The following is an 18,523-nucleotide window of genomic DNA, read 5'->3' on the forward strand; positions in this document are numbered from 1 at the left end:
AGCAAAAATCTTTTTATAAGATGGACAACTTTTCACTGGCTTAACTGATTTAAATAGAATTTTCATCATCACATCAAACCAAATAAGAGATTATTTTTCTTTAATGTGTCTTGACATTTAGTATTTCGTGATTAATCCATCCATCAAAGCATAGGATAAGCTATTACTATCTGCAAAATTGTGAGTCATTGCGCTGCCTGTTACTAAAGGCTCAATTTTGTCCTCAAAATACTTGATTCCTTCTTTCTCTATCTTGACAAATTACCAAGTAAAAGGAAATTAGTACACATTTCTAGTAAAGCAGAAAGCCTCATCTTGCATTTCATACTAAAATTGCTATAAAAACTTAACCTTGTGAAAATATACACATATCTGATGTGCAGTAGGGCTGCACTGAACATTTCACTCAAATAGTGATCTGTATGAGAAATAAATCCTTCCCTTTATGTAATTTAATTCACTCAGAAATGTGTCATAAAGAAATGCTTAGCAAGATAAAGAGCCTTTAAAATCCCTGCAAAGCTTACCTGACTGAATGGAAACAAAGGAACCACTTGCCTTACTGATTTCTCTTTATTTGGAATGGGATTCACAAGCAATTTGACTCTACCATAAATGTTATGGCTTCAACTGAGAGCCTACATGACTACATTTACTCTGCCATGTGTGTGTGTGTTGGGGGAGTGGGTGTGTGTGTATTAGTGATGGGGGTAAAAAGCCCACAAGAGCAACACCACACAAGCAGTTGTGAATATATGGTATCAAGCAGACTATCGTAACAGGCCTATGTCAAGCGGCCACCTATGCTGGCAAGGTAAGACCCACATTAATAAGGTCACATGTCTGCAATTCAAGCTCATAGAGACTTTAATCTGAAGACAGAAAGGTAAATCATGGAAAAGGCATGTCTCCTTTATACCCATGGCTGATGGGTAACATTTACAGTACTGGATGTGGGCTCCCAAGGTCCTCAACCATCGCCACAAATAAGCAGCCCACCCTTGAACTACTTTGGATTAATTTCACAAAATTTCTGGACAGTCTTGTGAAATAAACCATACATGGATTTTATACTTTGTAAGGGTGTCCCAAAAGGGTGTGTGATACTGTCTTTGCTCTCCACCTTCCTGTCACTAGGAAGGGTTGGTGGATAGTTTCATCCACAATTAGCATGTGAGGATCTTGGCTCCATCGATGGATGTTAGGAGAAGCCAGGGAGCACTCCTCCTTTACCAGGACAGAACCATAGCCAGTGTATAAACCATGGTGCATGGATGCATGTGTGCCAAAATTCCAGACCTCATGAGTCAGCTTTGGGAGCCAGTTCTTCATGGAAACAGAGATCCACACAAATTTACTCCATAGCTGTTATACCCACTACCAACCACAATTTTTCTTCCTAATTATATCTTATTTTGGAAAGCTTTTTCTTTCACTACTTTTAACAGCAGCAAATAAGGCTAACCTTCAGAGTCTGAATTCATATCTCAACTTCACCACTTACAAGCTATATGAACATGGGAAAGTTACTTTAACAGTTTGTGCTTCAATTTTCTATTTTGTAAAATGAGAATAAATGAGTAATCACCTCATAGGTTTTCTAATGGAATTAAATCAGGTAAATTATGAGAAATTATTAGAATTTGTCTCTCAATAATTAATAGCTATTGTTTACATTATTATTTTAACAAGGTCTCAAATCTGACCAATACTGTAAAGATTTTAGTACAAATTAAGCAGAGAATCCATAAGCGAAAGAGGCATGAAATTCTAAGTAATTTCATGAGAAATTCTACCATAAGTTTTCATCATTTCCCATGGGCCTAATGATTTTAAACTATTGAAATAATTACTTTCTGTTAAGGTGACAAGATGTGTCTAATGGTGTAGGAACTCTGCATTTTTCTTTCCACCATAAACAATTAAGCATATGCTATGCTGTCTGAAATACATCCTATTTGTAATAAAATGTGAACTACTAAGTTTGGCTCATGGTACATATAAAAATAAATGACAATCACTAGACAAAAGCATTAAAAACATTAGAAACAAGTAAGTTTGAAAACCATAGAACAAGTATTGGCATAAGGAAACAGAAGTTCAAAAATTAAGTGAAGGTGGTAAAGTGTAGAGTCTAGGAAATTGCTTTTAAAAGGCTTAGGTCCTGTGTCATAAATAAATCCAACTACAAATCCTAAGCAGCCTCACAGACTCTATGTTCCCTTGGTGGTCCCTGATGTATGTGCGTAACCAAGGACATGGGGACAGACACAGATAACAATACCATACATGTATCAAACATTCACTCTGCATCCCATTACTACTTAATTCTGAATGGAATACTGACAGGTAGAAATAATTATCCTAATTCTAGATCTGAAGATAAAAGAAAATTCAAATTATTTTCAAGGTCATATAGCTGGAATTTGAAATCAGGTCTGTTTTTATTAAAAAGCCTTTCCCTTATCTTCACTACAACATGAAGGCTGTTTATATACCATGTTGCTTGGTTAGATTCCAAAACATATACTTTTTTAAAACATTCCTTAACATTTGGAATAAGTAACTACTGATCAGTAGAAGACAGTTTGCTGATTCTAAGTAATTCCAAACAATTCTACTTGTTTACTTTTCAAGGATGCTCAAGAGGTAGCATAGAGGAACATTCAGAAATCATGAACCTGGACACCAAAAAGGCATAATCTTTCACTGGATACACTAAAGAAATGTGTGTAAACTAATAGTATAAACGACTGAATTTGAAATTGTTGAAGGCTAAAAACAAAGTGTGCTTAACAGAGATTGCACTGGGCTAGATGAAGCACAAGCTGGAATCAAGATTGCTGAGAGAAATATCAATAACCTCAGATATGCAGATGACACCGCCCTTATGGCAGAAAGTGAAGAAGAACTAAAGAGCCTCTTGATGAAAGTGAAAGAGGAGAGTGAAAAAGTTGACTTAAAGCTCAACATTCAGAAAACTAAAATCATTGCATCCGGTCCCATCACTTCATGGCAAATAGATGGGGAATAGTGGAAACAGTGGCTGACTTTATTTTGGGGGGCTCCAAAATCACTGCAGATGGTGACTGCAGCCATGAAATTAAAAGACGCTTACTCCTTGGAAGGAAAGTTCTGACCAACCTAGACAGCATATTAAAAAGCAGAGACATTACTTTGTCAACAAAGGTCTGCCTAGTCAAGACTATGGTTTTTCCGGTAGTCATCTATGGATGTGAGAGTTGGACTATAAAGAAAGCTGAGAGCCAAAGAATTGATGCTTTTGAACCGTGGTGTTGGAAAAGACTCTTGAGAGTCCTTGGACTGCAAGGATATCCAACCAGTCCATCCTAAAGGAGATCAGTCCTGGGTGTTCATTGGAAGCTGAAACTCCAATATTTTGGCCACCTGATGTGAAGAACTGACTTATTTGAAAAGACCCTGATGTTGGGAAAGATTGAAGGCAGAAGAAAAAGGGGACAATGGAGGATGAGATGGTTAGATGGCATCACCAACTCAATGGGCATGAGTTTCGGTAAACTCTGGGAGTTGGTGATGGACAGGGAGGCCTGGCGTGCTGCGGTTCATGGGGTTGCAAAGAGTTGGACAAGACTGAGCAACTGAACTGAACTGAAGAGAGATTGAATTGAATCTTGAGAAGATCATTTAAGTGTACCACGCAGCCTATACAATATTTTTATCAATGATTTTGATAAGTATATTCATGAAGTACCAATTACATGTATAACATCGAACAATACAAAAAACACATTGTGTAAGATAATTACGATTCTGAAAAAGACTCAACCCATTAGAACTATTCGATCAATCTAAATAAGCTTAGAAGGGAAAAAGGTGAAGGGTCACTATTTGCTCAAATAAACGAACTTAAAAATTTGTAACTTAGGAGATATAACAAGAGAATATGCATTGAAATACAATTATTTAAAATAATCTCAAAATTTTAAAAGAAATTATCTGGCTAAGAGAAACCTAATGTGATTCTAGGCTACGTTAAAAATATACTAGGTAGAAGAAGTGGTGATAGTTCCAATCTTTTTATTGACCAAATTATATCTGGTTTATTTAATGACTAATATTGGTTAGTCTTAACACTACCACTTCAAGGGACATACATCGTCACGTTTTCAGGAGCAAAACCTAGATGATTTGAAGGGTCATATGCTATATTAGGGTCTTCCCTTGTGGCTCAGCAGTAAAGAATCTGCCTACAATGCAGGAGACCCAGGTTCGATCCCTGGGTCAGGAAGATTCCCTAGAGGAGGATCTTGCCAGTACTCTTGCCTAGAGAATCCTACAGACAGAGGAGCCAGCCAGGCTGCAGTCTATAGTGTTGCACAGAGTCAGACACAACTGAAGTGATGAAGTAGCAGCAGCAGCAGAATGCTGTATCAGAAACATTTGAAAGAACTGAGGAAGCTAATACTGGATGAGGAAACATGAGGAAAATAATTTTTTCCATTTGGGTTCAGGGCATGTAACTAGGATGAGTGGTTAAGAAGTTGTAGTGAAATGCATTTTTTTTCCTCTATGCAAGACAGAACTATTTACCAATAAGAGCTATTAGAGTAATGGGATAAGTTTCTCATGACCACAGAAAACCCCACTTCAACATAAGTATTTATGAGTAGCAGAATGAAGAAACAATGTATGATATGGCCATCAATATTTATGATACATACAATATATACTGAATTCTGCTCAATAATTAACAGGAAATGATCTATTGGTACATACAGGAACATGAATCTCAAAAGCATTCTGAAATAAGACAGATATAAAATAGGACATACCATGTGATTCCATTCCTATTAACTCCCGGACTTGGCAACAGTATTCTGTGGTGACAGAATCAGAGTAACTGTTGCTTCATGTGTAGTTGATGAGGGTGAGTGCAATAGTAATTATCCCTGACAGAAATGGGCACTAGGTAATATTTGAGCTGATAGGAACAAGTTTATATCTTGATAGGAGTGTGTGTCACATGAGTGTATGCACTGATCAAAATTTAAGTGGACTGTATTTTTAAGACCTGTAAATTACAGGTGTACATTACTTCCTTGTTTTTGAAACTACGAATAAAACCCTCTCTTAGTCATATTTCCCCCTCCAGCTACCATCTCTTTCTCTGAACCCCTTTAGATGAAAACTGAAAGAGTTTTCTATTCTTTCTGTCCTCAACTCTTCCTCTCCTGTTATCTCATGAACACTGTTCATTCATACTAACACCTCCATCACTCACTCCATTGAAACTTTCCCAGATCACCCACAACCTCCAGCTGAAAAAATCCAAGAGCCAGTTCTCATTCCTCCCTTCACTTGATCCATCAGCTTGCATGTGACATAGCAGATTACTTATCTTTACTTCCAGGACATTTTTTTGTTACTTTTGGTTTTCCTTCCAACTCACTGATCACTTCTTCCTTGTATCCTTTTCTGGATATTCCTTCTCTCCCTGATGTCTAGGAGTTGGGAGGCTCTAGGGTTCATATCTTAGACTTTCCTCTAACTAAATTCATGCTCTAAATGGAAACATTAAATCCTACGACTTCAAAAGCCAATTTTATAGGTCAACAATTCCCTAATGTATACTTTTAGCTCTCAGCTTTCCCAAGAACATTCATCTCAATTATCTAACTCCTTATGTGATATTTCTCCATAGAATTGGTTTCTCAATCTTAAAATGTACAAACCAGATTTCTTTTTTCTCTATACTCCATCAAGACCTGTTCCCTTTCAGTTTTCCCCATCTTACTGATGTCCTGACTATTCACAAATTGCTCCACTATATATCACTAAGATTCTTATGAGGATTTATACTATAGAAAAGTGTTAGTCACATAATTATGTCCGACTCTCTGTGACCACATGGACTGCAGCCCACCAGGTTCTTCCGTATGTGGGGTTTCCTGGGCAAGAACACTAGAGTGGGTTGCCATTCCTTTCTCTAGTGGATCTTCCCCACCCAGGGAGTGAACCCAGGTCTTCTGCATTGTGAGTAGATTCTTTAACATTTTAGCATACTATGTATTAAAGAATATTTCCCTTATATCCTTGAGGATTGTCATCTGTGACTTAATAGATTACTTTGAGAGGAGCACATGTGAAATTATAAGGAAAAAAGAGAAAGTATACTAAGACAATAAAATTCACTATCAAACAAAGTTATCAATGTGGAAAATACCTCAGCAGTTTTCCTCTACATTACTACATAACTTGATTTAACTTCATAAAACCCAAGAATATCTGCAGTTAGTAACAGATAACTGAATTGAAGAGAGGAAGGGGACAAGGGGCTATTTCATTCTGATAGGAATTCTATTACTTCATCATCACTGAATATTATATACATGTATTTATTCTCAAATACTATTTACAGTAAGACAATATGCAAAATGGTAATTAGCACTAATAATACAGAAATTTAAAGAAATAATATCTTTAATATGAATGGAAAAAGGGCCATTTAAAAGGCACTGTTTAAAGTCAGATATTTTTAACATTCTGTATCTTTTGTTCTATGGTTAAAGATAGAGTGAAGGTGTTCTGGACAAGTTTAAGTTGCAGCTACAGGTCCAAGTGGAGAAAACCAAAAACACAGTTTGATATTGGATATATAGCTTTGGAGTATAGAGGAGTAAACAGAAATATAAATTTGGAAATGGCTTAGGCTAGGTTACCTGGGGGGGAAAAAAGGCCTGAAACAGAAGCATATGTCCTTTCACTTTACTGAGGAATAAAATCCTAGAGAAATGGTTTTATTTGAACAATAAAACCAAAGGAGCTTATCTCACTGAGCAAGATAGAGATGTAAGAATGATACAGAAAAAGAGACAGTATAGCTTTAACATTTATGAAACACGAAAGAGGGAGGAACTGGAGTGGAAGTAAGGAAGAGTTTGCAAGAAGGATGATGGCTGAGATGCTAAAATCAGATGGGAGAATGCTTTGAGTTAAAATTTTAAAAGAGTGCATTGAGCTAGCAAGCTGGAATTTATCTTGGTTTCTTCTTCTGCTCTGATTCTTCTGACCTCGAGATGAACTCATCTATCCCAAGTGTCTCTTCAGCCCATCAAAAATGAAATAAAAAATGAAACAAAGTAAAACAAAGCAAATCAAAAGATGTCCTAGGTAATGTCAGATCTAATTCTTGTGGTAGCTATTATGAGTACTTAAATTTCTCAAAGTTTTAGCTGCCTGGCCTAGCACTCAATCTTTTCTTTTACTTGCCCCCACCAAACAGTGGCAGCATGGCCAGAGGGAACAGGATGGAGAACAACTTTTAGCCAGCCTGAATATAGCAATGAACAAAATACAGTCTTTGATTATACGAACTTTACAAGCTAGCTGCAAATACAGAAACTAAGCAAAAGATCCAAAGTATGATAAGTGATACAGTAACCAGTTTGGTATGATATGGGAGTTAAAAATCTCGAACAGAAACACTCTAAAAGAGAAGCATTTCCTCAGACCTAATATATAAAAGCTTTATGACGACAATTGCAGACATGATAACATACATACATTCCTGAGACTCTCATAAAAATTCTGTCTCACATCCCCTTTAAAAGGGCTTTTCAGGTGGCTCAGTGGTGAAGAATCCACCTGCCAGTGCAGGAGCTGCAGGTTTGATCCCTGGGTCAGAAAGATCCCCTGGAAGAGGAAACAGCAACCCGCTTGAGAATTTTTGCCTGGGAAACCCCATGGACAGAGGAGCCTGGCAGGCTACAGTCTATGAGGTTGCAAAGAGTCGGAAACAACTGAGTGACTGAGTGTGAACACACAGAATACAAACTGGAAGCTCATAAACTCTTTCCAAATAAATTAGCACTTAATCTGAGATCTGAAAGAATAAGAATTATCCAGAAAAACGTGATGGGGATAAATATTTCAGGGTGAAGGTATGCATGAAGGTATTATTAAGATATTGATGAGGGAAAGCATATTTGATGGAGAAACCAAAAGAAGTTGGTATGATTGGAGTATGGAGAGCAAGAAGGAAAGGAAGAAAAGGTGAGACAATGTTACTTATGTGTTGAGTCCATATCCATGTCAGGCCCTGGACAGCATAATAAGGACTTAAGATTTTATTCCAAGGCACGAGGAAGCTAATGACAGCTTGTAGATAGGAATGTCATCTAGTACATCCTATTTACAAAAGCACTCGGGCTACCATTTGGAGAATAAATTGAAGGACACAAGCATGGATTCAGGAAGACAAATTGAGAAACTACTACACTACTCAGGGTAGAAGATGGTACTTGAATTACTGTGGCAGCAGTAGAGATAAATATGTATGAACAGGTTAGAGATATTTAAGAAATACATTTAATAGTGATTAAGGACTAGTTATGGGCATCCCTGGTGCCTCAGACAGTAAAGAATCCATCTGCAATGCAGGAGACCAAGGTTTGATTCCTGGGTCAGGAAGATCCTCTAGAGAAGGAAATGGCAACCCACTCCAGTGTTCTTGCCTGTAGAATTCCATGGACAGAGGAGCCTGGTGAGCTACAGTCCATGGAGTCACAAAGAATTGGACACGACTGAGCATATACATGAAATTAAGCAGCAAAATAATAATGATTCCCAGCTTCCAGTAATTGGATGTTTGAGAACATCATTTATTAAGATAGGAACACTGAAAAAAGAAATGTTATAGTTGCTGGAAGGTTGAAGGGAGTGTTTTGGATCCTAGGCTTTGAGTTGCAATAAGAGGTCCAAATAAAGAAACCACACAGACACTTGGATATATGGCTTTACAACACAGAGGAGTAAGATAGAAATACAAATGTGGGAGTATCTTAGACTAGGTTTCCTAGAAAATAAGCCTGAAACAAAAGCATATGGTCCTTACATTTTACTGGGGAATAAAATGCAAGAGAAGTAGGAATAAACAGGAAAGGGAGATGAAACAGGGAAAGAAAAAGTAAATGTTGGGGAGATATTATGAAGCTGAAGAGCTGATTGCTTGCAGATGTCTCTAGAGAGGCCATAAGAACTATTGCACTCAGAACAGACCAGCCAGGAGAAAATATTTATCTGCTGGCTCTCTATGGTCCTTGGCTTCCATCAAAGTCCTCTTATCGAGGCAGCATATTACTCCTCTGCACTTTTGAGTACAACATCTGTATTCTCAATGAAGATGGTAGGAAAGCCAGAGGCCCTGCAGGTCAAACCAGTGAAGAGGCCTGGAGATCTGCCTTTGCCGGGTGGCATTCACTGCAAAATCTCCACCATCGTTTGCAAGGTCTTAACCGAGTTCCAGGAATTCAGGGACAGTACAAGTACCGCTGGGGTTCTGCAGAAACTGGGTCTGCTATGGAGAGTCTGAGCCAGATGGACAGCACAGACTTGAGAGCACTGAACCTACAGAAGAAACAGACGTGAAGAAGAGAGGACCCTGAACAGAAGAGTGAGACCACAAAAAATACCCTGGAGAGTGAAATGATGAGGGGAAAATGTGAATATGGCATATTGGTGCCTTCAAATTCAAATGGTACCTTAGAAATAAGTGTATTTGAGGGGGAAAAGATTTGAATAAGGAAAACAGAAACTAATGCACAAATAGTGCAAAAAAAGAGCAGTTTAGTGCCAGCTAGTATATACAAAACATAACAGAAACTAAATCCAATTGCATATTTATGGAAATCAGGTGACAGAAGCACTAGATGTTTTCAAACATTAGGAAGAAAGTTAACTGGTCTTAAAGTTTTCATCAAGGAAAACTGTAGAGTGAAATAAAGTTGCCTAGCAACCAAACCTCCCTGTATTTTATTTTCACAAAAATTGAATGAGGTCACGAAAGCAAGCAGTATATGGGATCAGACTACTCCAAGGGAGAATGAAGTGGGAACATGGACAACATCAAAGAACAGCAGGGTTTGTGTGATTCCTGAATTTAGGTGTTGTGCTATCAGTCTATTAAGTTACTTCCAGTACAGTAGTTTTAAAAATTATTTTCACAGCACCTGACTGGTAAGACAGATAAAAGTGAGACTGCTCTAGTTGAGAAGGGGTGGGTACCCAGGGAGCTTCAGATGATGCTATCGTTTTTTAGTTGTTTGCTTAGTTACTAGGTCATGTCCAACTCTTTGTGACCCCATGGACTGTAGCCTAGCAGGCTCCTCTGTCCATTGGATTCTCTAGGCAAAATTTTGAAATGAGAAGCCACTCCCTTAACCAGGGGATCTTCCCAACCCAGGAGTCAAACCCAGGTCTCTGCATTGCAGGTGGATTCTTTACCATCTGATCCACCAGGCACTAGGTGCTTTGTTAAGTTAAAAAGACATTGGGATATTTTAAATTTTTTTTTCTGGGAGCTTATGTGTAGTTTTATTTTTTTTATTTTTTTTCCTTTCCATTTATTTTTATTAGTTGGAGGCTAATTTGACAATAATCACATAATCTTTTGTAGAAAAAAAAAGAAAATGGATGAGGTATCAAAGGAAAATGTGTAACAAAATAGGTACCCCTTAAGTCTTAGAGCATCTGCTTGGTAGAAAACGTTCCTTTAGGGACTTCCCTGGTGATCCAGAAAGACTTTGTGCTTCCAAGGCAGGAGGCCCAGGTTCTATCCCTGCACAGAGAACTAGATCCAACACGCTGCAACTAAGATCCAGCACATTTCCTATTTTTTTAATTCAAGTTTCCAAACTCTGTGTCCATCCAGAACAAAGCACAGAATGGGGAGGGGGTGTGTGTGCTCAGTCGTGTCCGACTCTTTGCAACCACATGGACTATAGCCCGCCAGGCTCCTTTATCCATGAGATTCTCCAGGCAAGAATACTGGAGTAGGTTGTCACACCCTCCTCCAGGGGATCTTTCCAGCCCAGGGACTGAACCCATGTCTCTTGTACATCTCCTTCATTACCAGGTGGGCTCTTTACCATGAGCACCACCTGGGCTTCCCAGCGAAGGGAGTGGTAAAGAAGGGGAGGTGGTGTGCACTAAATCAGTGTGGCTAACTCTTGGGTAAATGTTTTTAAAAGTGTTAAAAAGAAGACTTATTCAAATTCCAAATTGGATTTAATTTCCCAAGAAACTGCCAACCTGATTTGCTAACAAATATAGTTGACTATGATATACACTGATAACGCAACCAAAATAAAATTCAGGAACACTGCTATCTTTCAATGTTTAGTGCTCCAGTTGGAAGTAAATGGATGATACACTCCAGCTATATAAACACTGGAACCCACTTTCACTAGAAAATTTGATGAAGGACCAGTCCTCACAAAACACCACAGGGCTAAGCAACTACCAAGAATACTAACAGGTCTCCTACCGAGCTAAATCAATTCCAACAAGAGGTAGCTTTTCAGAAATGCAATTCATTCCAGAGGAGATCCTTCTGGGAGAAGGGTATGACATTGCAGATGCCACTGTGTTCTTCAACATCTAACAAACCAAAGTCCTCTTCTTTAAAAACAAGCTTCAAATTAGTATCTGATGGGCATACCTGAAGTTTAACCAAATATATTCTGACACTCTGTCAAAGGTGACTTTTCAAATAAACAAAAGTCTAACTAATATAAATCCTCTATCTAATCAATGGGAACTCACTTTTAAAGCTCTTTTTAATCCTCCATTTGGTGAAGGTGACAGGTTTTCAGAGGTTTAATTCCCTGTGATAGACATTGTTCAATTTTCTGTCCCTAGAAAAGGTAGGGCTCCTTGTCATCAAGGGCCTGTTAATAACAAACCAACAACTGGATGACAGGTAAGTGGAATGAAGCAGAGCAGAAGGCCAGTAAACCTGCATGGCATCACGTTGAGAAAGAAACCAAAGTGGATGTATCAGAGGCTCCCAGATAAATTTGTGCACACCTTGCTTTCTGGAATAAAAGGGAGTATTTGGTAAACCAAAACATAAGATGTGGAAGAAGTTTACAATTAATAGAATATGTACACTGTTTGTGCATCCATTGTACTTTGTGGCAATGCTGTCTTGAGAGCTGTAAGCATTAACTTTTTTTTTTATTCACTAAAGAAAAAATAAGTGAATTTTCTAGAGGTAAATTCAGTTGTCTGTCTTGATCTCAGAAACTTGGAAAACAGGAGTTTGGTTGTGAAGGCACTTTAGATAACAAGTAATCCAAACCCTGCCTCTGTTTTCCAGATGAGAAGACTAAGATGGAAAGAAATTCTATTACTCGCCCAGCATCAGGCACCTAATTGGTAGTGGCATCTACAGACAATGTCCACTTCATTTTACTTAGGTAATAAATGTTTGTCAAAAATATAAATAAGGCACGAGAAGTAAACAAGTGACTTTTGATAACATACTTCTTACCACTTGGATGACATACTTCTGATGACTTGGATAACATACTTCTTATGTCAGTGCAACTCTCACAACCTTCTAAGTGCTTGAGCACCTTTAACAGTCCCTCCCACCCATGGCAGAAACTCCCCCTCAGGACCATTATAACAAAGGGCCCGGCTCTTTGTCTCCTCAGGTATCCCCAGGACTCTCTGTCGGACTCCCATGAGCACACCATACCCTGGCCCTGCTAATCTTCAGCCCTTTCCTCAGCCCCAGTGCTTCACGTGTATTGCCTTGTTCTCACACCAGGGATTCACACTCGATGTTCCCTCTGCTAAAGGTCTCCTCACAACCCTTTAAATACAAGGGTCTGTCTGACAATTCAGACTCAGAACAAATGTGAATCTCCTCAGAGAGGCCTTCCTTGATCACTCTATAGTATAGCCCCTCTCCAACCCCTTCCTCTCCTGTATTTTACGCTTAATACTTAACTACACTCTGAAATGAAACTACCTCCCTGGTTAGCGTCTGTTTCCTCCACTTGAATGCAGTTCCATGAGGCCATGGACATTTTCCATTTTTTGTTTTTCGCTCCCAGCTTTATTCCTAGCCTATAATACATAGCAAATATGTGTTGAATGTATAACTGAGTGAATAAATGGATGGGCACTTCATCCTACCTACTTAAAATGCTAATCCTACTTGTTCACTTTTGACTGGGCTCAGGTTTTCTTCTCTGTCTGAACCTCTCTGTATTCGTATGAAGTCAGGATAGCATTGTGGCTGAAAGCATTCACTCTGGGGTCATTGTAAGATTGGGTTTTTCTTGGGTTAAATTTCATATCCACCACTTGATAGCTGTGAGATAAACTTCATTTTTTCTTACTCAATTTTCTCATTTGCATAGTCCTATCCACCTCATGAGATTTTTGTGAGGATTAAAGGGGAAAATATATTTATTTAAATTTGGCACAATAGCATTATTTCTTCTATTATTGTTGTTACTGAATACTTCACAAAGGCTTTCTGTTTCCTGTCCCTAACTGTGACTACTCTTGACTCCTCTGGTTATTCCCTGCTCTATGGTCAATGCAGCTCTCTTGCCTTCCCAGGCTCCTAAAGTTCCAGCATCTTACCATTACCCCAGCCACCCACCGTGAATCTAACAGAAGAGCTTAAATCCTGCCTTATTAAACCTTTAAACTAATCCTTTGAAAAGGATATCTCCATTATACCCATATTCATATCAGAAAATTGAGGAATGAGAGAAATTAAGTCAATCTCCAACTATTACACAGCTAGTAAAATTTTGAGCTGTGATTCAAACCCAGATCTTTCAACTTAGTCTTAACTGCACTTTTTCTTTGAAGTCAAATTCCTTTACAATATAAGCCTGTGCTTTTAATATCAGCAGCACTGAACACACCACCCCAATGCTTTTGCTATGCTCATCCAGTAAGCCTGCAAAAATTTTTTCAGAGAATAATGATCCACATAAAACAGTATGAGGAAAAGGAAACTACGGTTTTACCAAAAATTTGCCTAAGTAAAATAGAAATAACTTTGCATAAGGAACAAAGTTTAGAAAGGCCAGGTCTAATACAAATATATAGAATTAATTTAATCTGTCAAAACATAGCTGTTTGACACCAAAGATAAACTTAATAAACTGATCCTTTTTTCAGTTTATTTTTGGCTCATACAATAAATATAAAAAGAAACAAATACACAATTTGAGCTTCTCTTTAAAAAAAAAAAACTTTAAACTTACATTTTCCCAAAGATTTTTCTCTTATGCAAATAAGTTAAAGTTCTTGCAATTATTAATAATAATATCACTATATAAAAATGAGACGCAGTAGTTAAACTCTACAACTGAGTTCCTACATTCTAACCACCTTTTTGTATTATGACATTTGCTAAGATTTTGGGAGAAAGAGCTTTTTTGCAAAGGATCTAATCAGAAGGAAAGCTCAACCTTATGCTTTCTATGCAAATTTAGGGAGATGGCATTCATTTTGTATTGTAAGAATTTCTCAATTTCTGTTAAACTATGTCCCAGAATAATTGCCTACAGGTAAATTACTGCATGCCTGGCCTGTTTTTCCAGTGGTTCTCATTATCAAACTGCAAATGTATTTCCATGGAAAGTATGTGTTCCTCCAGGAGAGTAAAATTTGTATCCAAAAAGGCATGAAAAAGAATTACAGTTATTATTAAAAAAATACTAAATGACAAATACCAGAAATGATGAATTAGAGATGCTACAAGATTTAATAAAATATGAACACTACATTTTGTAACCTTTATGTCATTAAAATCTGCATTATAGCTTCTTTCAGTTTTGGAAGCAGAGTGAGAAGAAAGATATGATTATACCAACTCAACCATCCCTGCTGTTTCCTTTTTTTCTTTACTGCTCTATAGAAATCATGTAAAATGTAGGACAATCCTTAACCATTTTCTTTGCAATAGTTCTCATATTTTAACACAGAGCAAATGACAATTAGCTTGTATCATCAGCAAGCTGTCGCCACAATAATGCTACATAACAAAACACCCCCAAAAGCTATGGTTTTGTGGGGTTAAAACAATAGCAATTTAAGTAGCTAACAGATCTCAGGTCAGTATTTGAGGCTGGGGTCGGCTGGGAAGTTCTTCTAGTCTAGGCTGAGCTCACTCACTCCTGCATCTCAGATCAACTGTAGGTCAGCTGGGATAGGATGATTTTGGTTGTGGCAACTGTGCTGTTCCTTTAACTTTCTGCTCTGCAGGCTAACCTGGGGATATTCTCAGCATGTAACTCTGGCTATGTTTTTGTGGGGATTTCAGAGATGCAAGCACAAGAAAAACTATATAAGCAAGAGGAAACCACTTAAAAACAATGGCTTAAAATAACACTTGTTTGTCATTATTTGTTAAGTTTACCAGTCTGCTGGGTAGTTCTACTGAAATGTGTTTGACATGAGAGTTTAGTCAGATGGAGACTAGGCAATGGAGAAGGCAATGGCACGCCACTCCAGTACTCTTGCCTGGAAAATCCCATGGACGGAGGAGCCTGGTGGGCTGCAGTCCATGGGGTCGCCAAGAGTCGGACACGACTGAGCGACTTCACTTTCGCTTTTCCCTTTCATGCGTTGGAGAAGGAAATGGCAACCCACTCCAGTGTTCTTGCCTGGAGAATCCCAGGGACGGGGGAGCCTGGTGGGCTGCCGTCTATGGGGTCTCACAGAGTTGGACCTGGCTGAAGCAACTTAGCAGCAGCAGCAGCAGCAGACTAAATAATGAGGCCTCAGCAATGTATTCTATGAATCTCATCTTCTAGAAAGCTGCCCCAGACGTGATTTCATGGTGATTACAGAGGAAAATATAAAAGCAAAAACATGGAAACATTTTTTCTAGGTTATGCTTTCATCACATTTCACTGGTGGTCCAGTGGTTAAAACTCTGAGTTTCTACTGCAGGGAGTGCAGGTTCGATACGTGGTCAGGGAACTAAGCTTCTGCATGCTGCATGGCATGGCCAAAAGATAATTTACTTCCCTTGTGGCTCAGACAGTAAAGAATCAGACTGCAATGCAGGAGATTCAGGTTCAATCCCTGGGTCTAGAAGAGCCTGTGGAGAAGGAAATGGAAACCCACTCCAGTGGGTTTTCTCTTGCCTGGAGAATTCCATGAACAAAGGAGCCTGGTGGCTATAGTCCATGGAGTCACAAAGAGGTGGACATGACTAAGTGACTTTCACTTCATCTTCTAGTATCACACTGGCCAAAGCAAAGATATATTGAGCCCAGAATCAAGGTGTGTGGCAGAAACTACAAACAGAAGAGCAAATTAAAAGCAGAAGAAAATAAATAAAATGAGAACAGAAAAAAAAATGAAATTCAAAACAAAAATGGTAAAAAAAAAAACGTGTCTCAGAATTTTCAATATTAACAAATTGAATACAGAAATATATAGAAATACGTAAAGAGTATATATACCTCATAACTTGAGCTTTATCCTGAAAATACAAATTTGGTTCTAAAATCAAAAAAATCAAGAAACATGCCTCACCATACCAACAGACTTTCAAAGAAAACCATATAATGATCTCAACAGATAAAGTATTTGACAAAATCCAATACTTTTTATTAAAAAAGGAAAAAGAATAAGCAAACTAGACATTAAGTGCCACTTCCTCAATATAATTATCAACAAATTGCATCTATGCAAACCTATAGCTAACCTTATGCTTAAAGGTGAAAGAACAACAAGACCAGCATTTTTTCTTACCTCTTCTATTCAGCATACTAGAGGTTCTGCCCAATGCAAGGAGAAGAAAATAAAATAAAAAGCACACAGACAGGAAAGAAGAAATGAAAGCGCATTATTGAGATCTGATTGTGTGCATAGAAAATCTTGAAAAATCCTCCAAAAAGTTATTAGATTTAAATAGTGAGTCCAGCATGGTTGCAGGTTTTAATGTCAATATAGGAAGATCAACTGCACTTTAACATACCAGCAAAAAATACTTGGAAATTTAATAAACATAGGTATGTTAGCACCAAAAACATCAAGGCCTTAAAAAATACAATTCTAAAAAATATATACTAGACATTAGAGAAATCAAACACAGTAACTAAATGGAGATCTGTACCATGTTCATGAGAAGACTCAATATTATCAACTCTTACAAAATTAGACATTTAATGTAATTATAATAAAAATTCTGCATAATTTTATAGAAAATGACAAGCTAATTTTAATGTTTATAGGGAAAGCAAAGGAAGTTGAAAAAGCAGAGGAATTTGAATAACCAAATGATTTCTGAAAAAAATATACGGTTAGAGGATTCATTGCCCCTGATTTCAACATTTACCATGAAGCTACAGAAATCAAAGGAAAATGGAATTTGTAAAAGGACAGGCAGATCAATTGAAGAGAGCAGATGGCCCAGAAACAGACCCACATATATGAACAATTAATTTTTGATAAAAATGTCAAGGTTATTTCATGGAGAAGGATACCAATTGATTTCAACAAATGGCCTCTCTCTCTCTCTTTTTTTTTTTTTTTTTTCAAAAAAAGAAATGTGATGTATCTTAAGCTGTATTATTAACTCTTAATGCTAAATACAGACTCTAAAACTAAGACTCTTCTAAAGGAAAGCATAGGAGAAAATCTCTGTGGCTTTGAATTAAGCAAAGATTTCTTAGCTACAACACCAAAGCATGAGTCACAAAGAAATTTTAAAACTGTTTTCATCAAAATTGAAAATGTCCATTCTTTCAGACATTTTTTTGGAAAATGATAAGATAAACATAGACTAAGATAAAGTATTTGCAGAAAATACATCTGATAGAGGACTAGAATCCAGGTTAAATGAAGAACTCTTAAACCTCAATAACATTAAGGTAAGCAACTCTTTCCTTATAAAAATTTTCACCGAAACTCTGACCAGACCTGTCACCAAAAAAAGATACAAAGATGACAATTACACACATTGATACTTGACATCACTAGTCATTTGAGGAATGACAAATAAAACCACAACTAGATACACACACCTACTAGAATGACAAAAATTTTTCAAATGACATTAAATCTTGATAAAGGAGAGGAACTAGATCACTCTTACACTGCTGATAGAAACACAAGATGGCACAGGTATTTTTTAAAACAGTTTGAGAGGTTTTTATAAAGTTAAGCAATCACTCCATACAACCCAACATTCCCTCTCCTAGGTATTCTGCAAGGGAAATAAAAACATAATCACAAAAAACCTTGTATTTTAATATTTATAAATTTTATTCAGAATTGCCATAAACTGGAAGTAGTCTGTATGTCCATCAACTAGTAAATAGATAAACATTTTGCGATACATCTTTATAATGTAATACTACTCAGCAAGAAAAGCAAATAAGCCACAGATACATGAATAACATGGATAAATCTTTAATGTACTATGTTAAATGAAAGCAACCAGACTCAAAATGCTCCATGTTCTATTTCCATTTTACATGGCATTCTCACAAGGGGAAACTGTTGGAAGAAACAAAAGTCCAGTGGTTGCCAGTAGACACAGGGGAAGGTGACTCTACAACAGGGCGGTGCAAACCCTCTGGAATTATGGCAATGATCTGTATCCTGATTGTGATGATGGTACATGGATTCTCTGTATTTGTCAAAATGAACATTACCATGAATCTAAAGAAGTGAATTTTACTAGGTAAATCATACCTCCACAAACCTGACT

Source organism: Odocoileus virginianus, chromosome 19 (assembly GCF_023699985.2).
Source record: "Odocoileus virginianus isolate 20LAN1187 ecotype Illinois chromosome 19, Ovbor_1.2, whole genome shotgun sequence".
Taxonomy (NCBI): domain Eukaryota; kingdom Metazoa; phylum Chordata; class Mammalia; order Artiodactyla; family Cervidae; genus Odocoileus; species Odocoileus virginianus.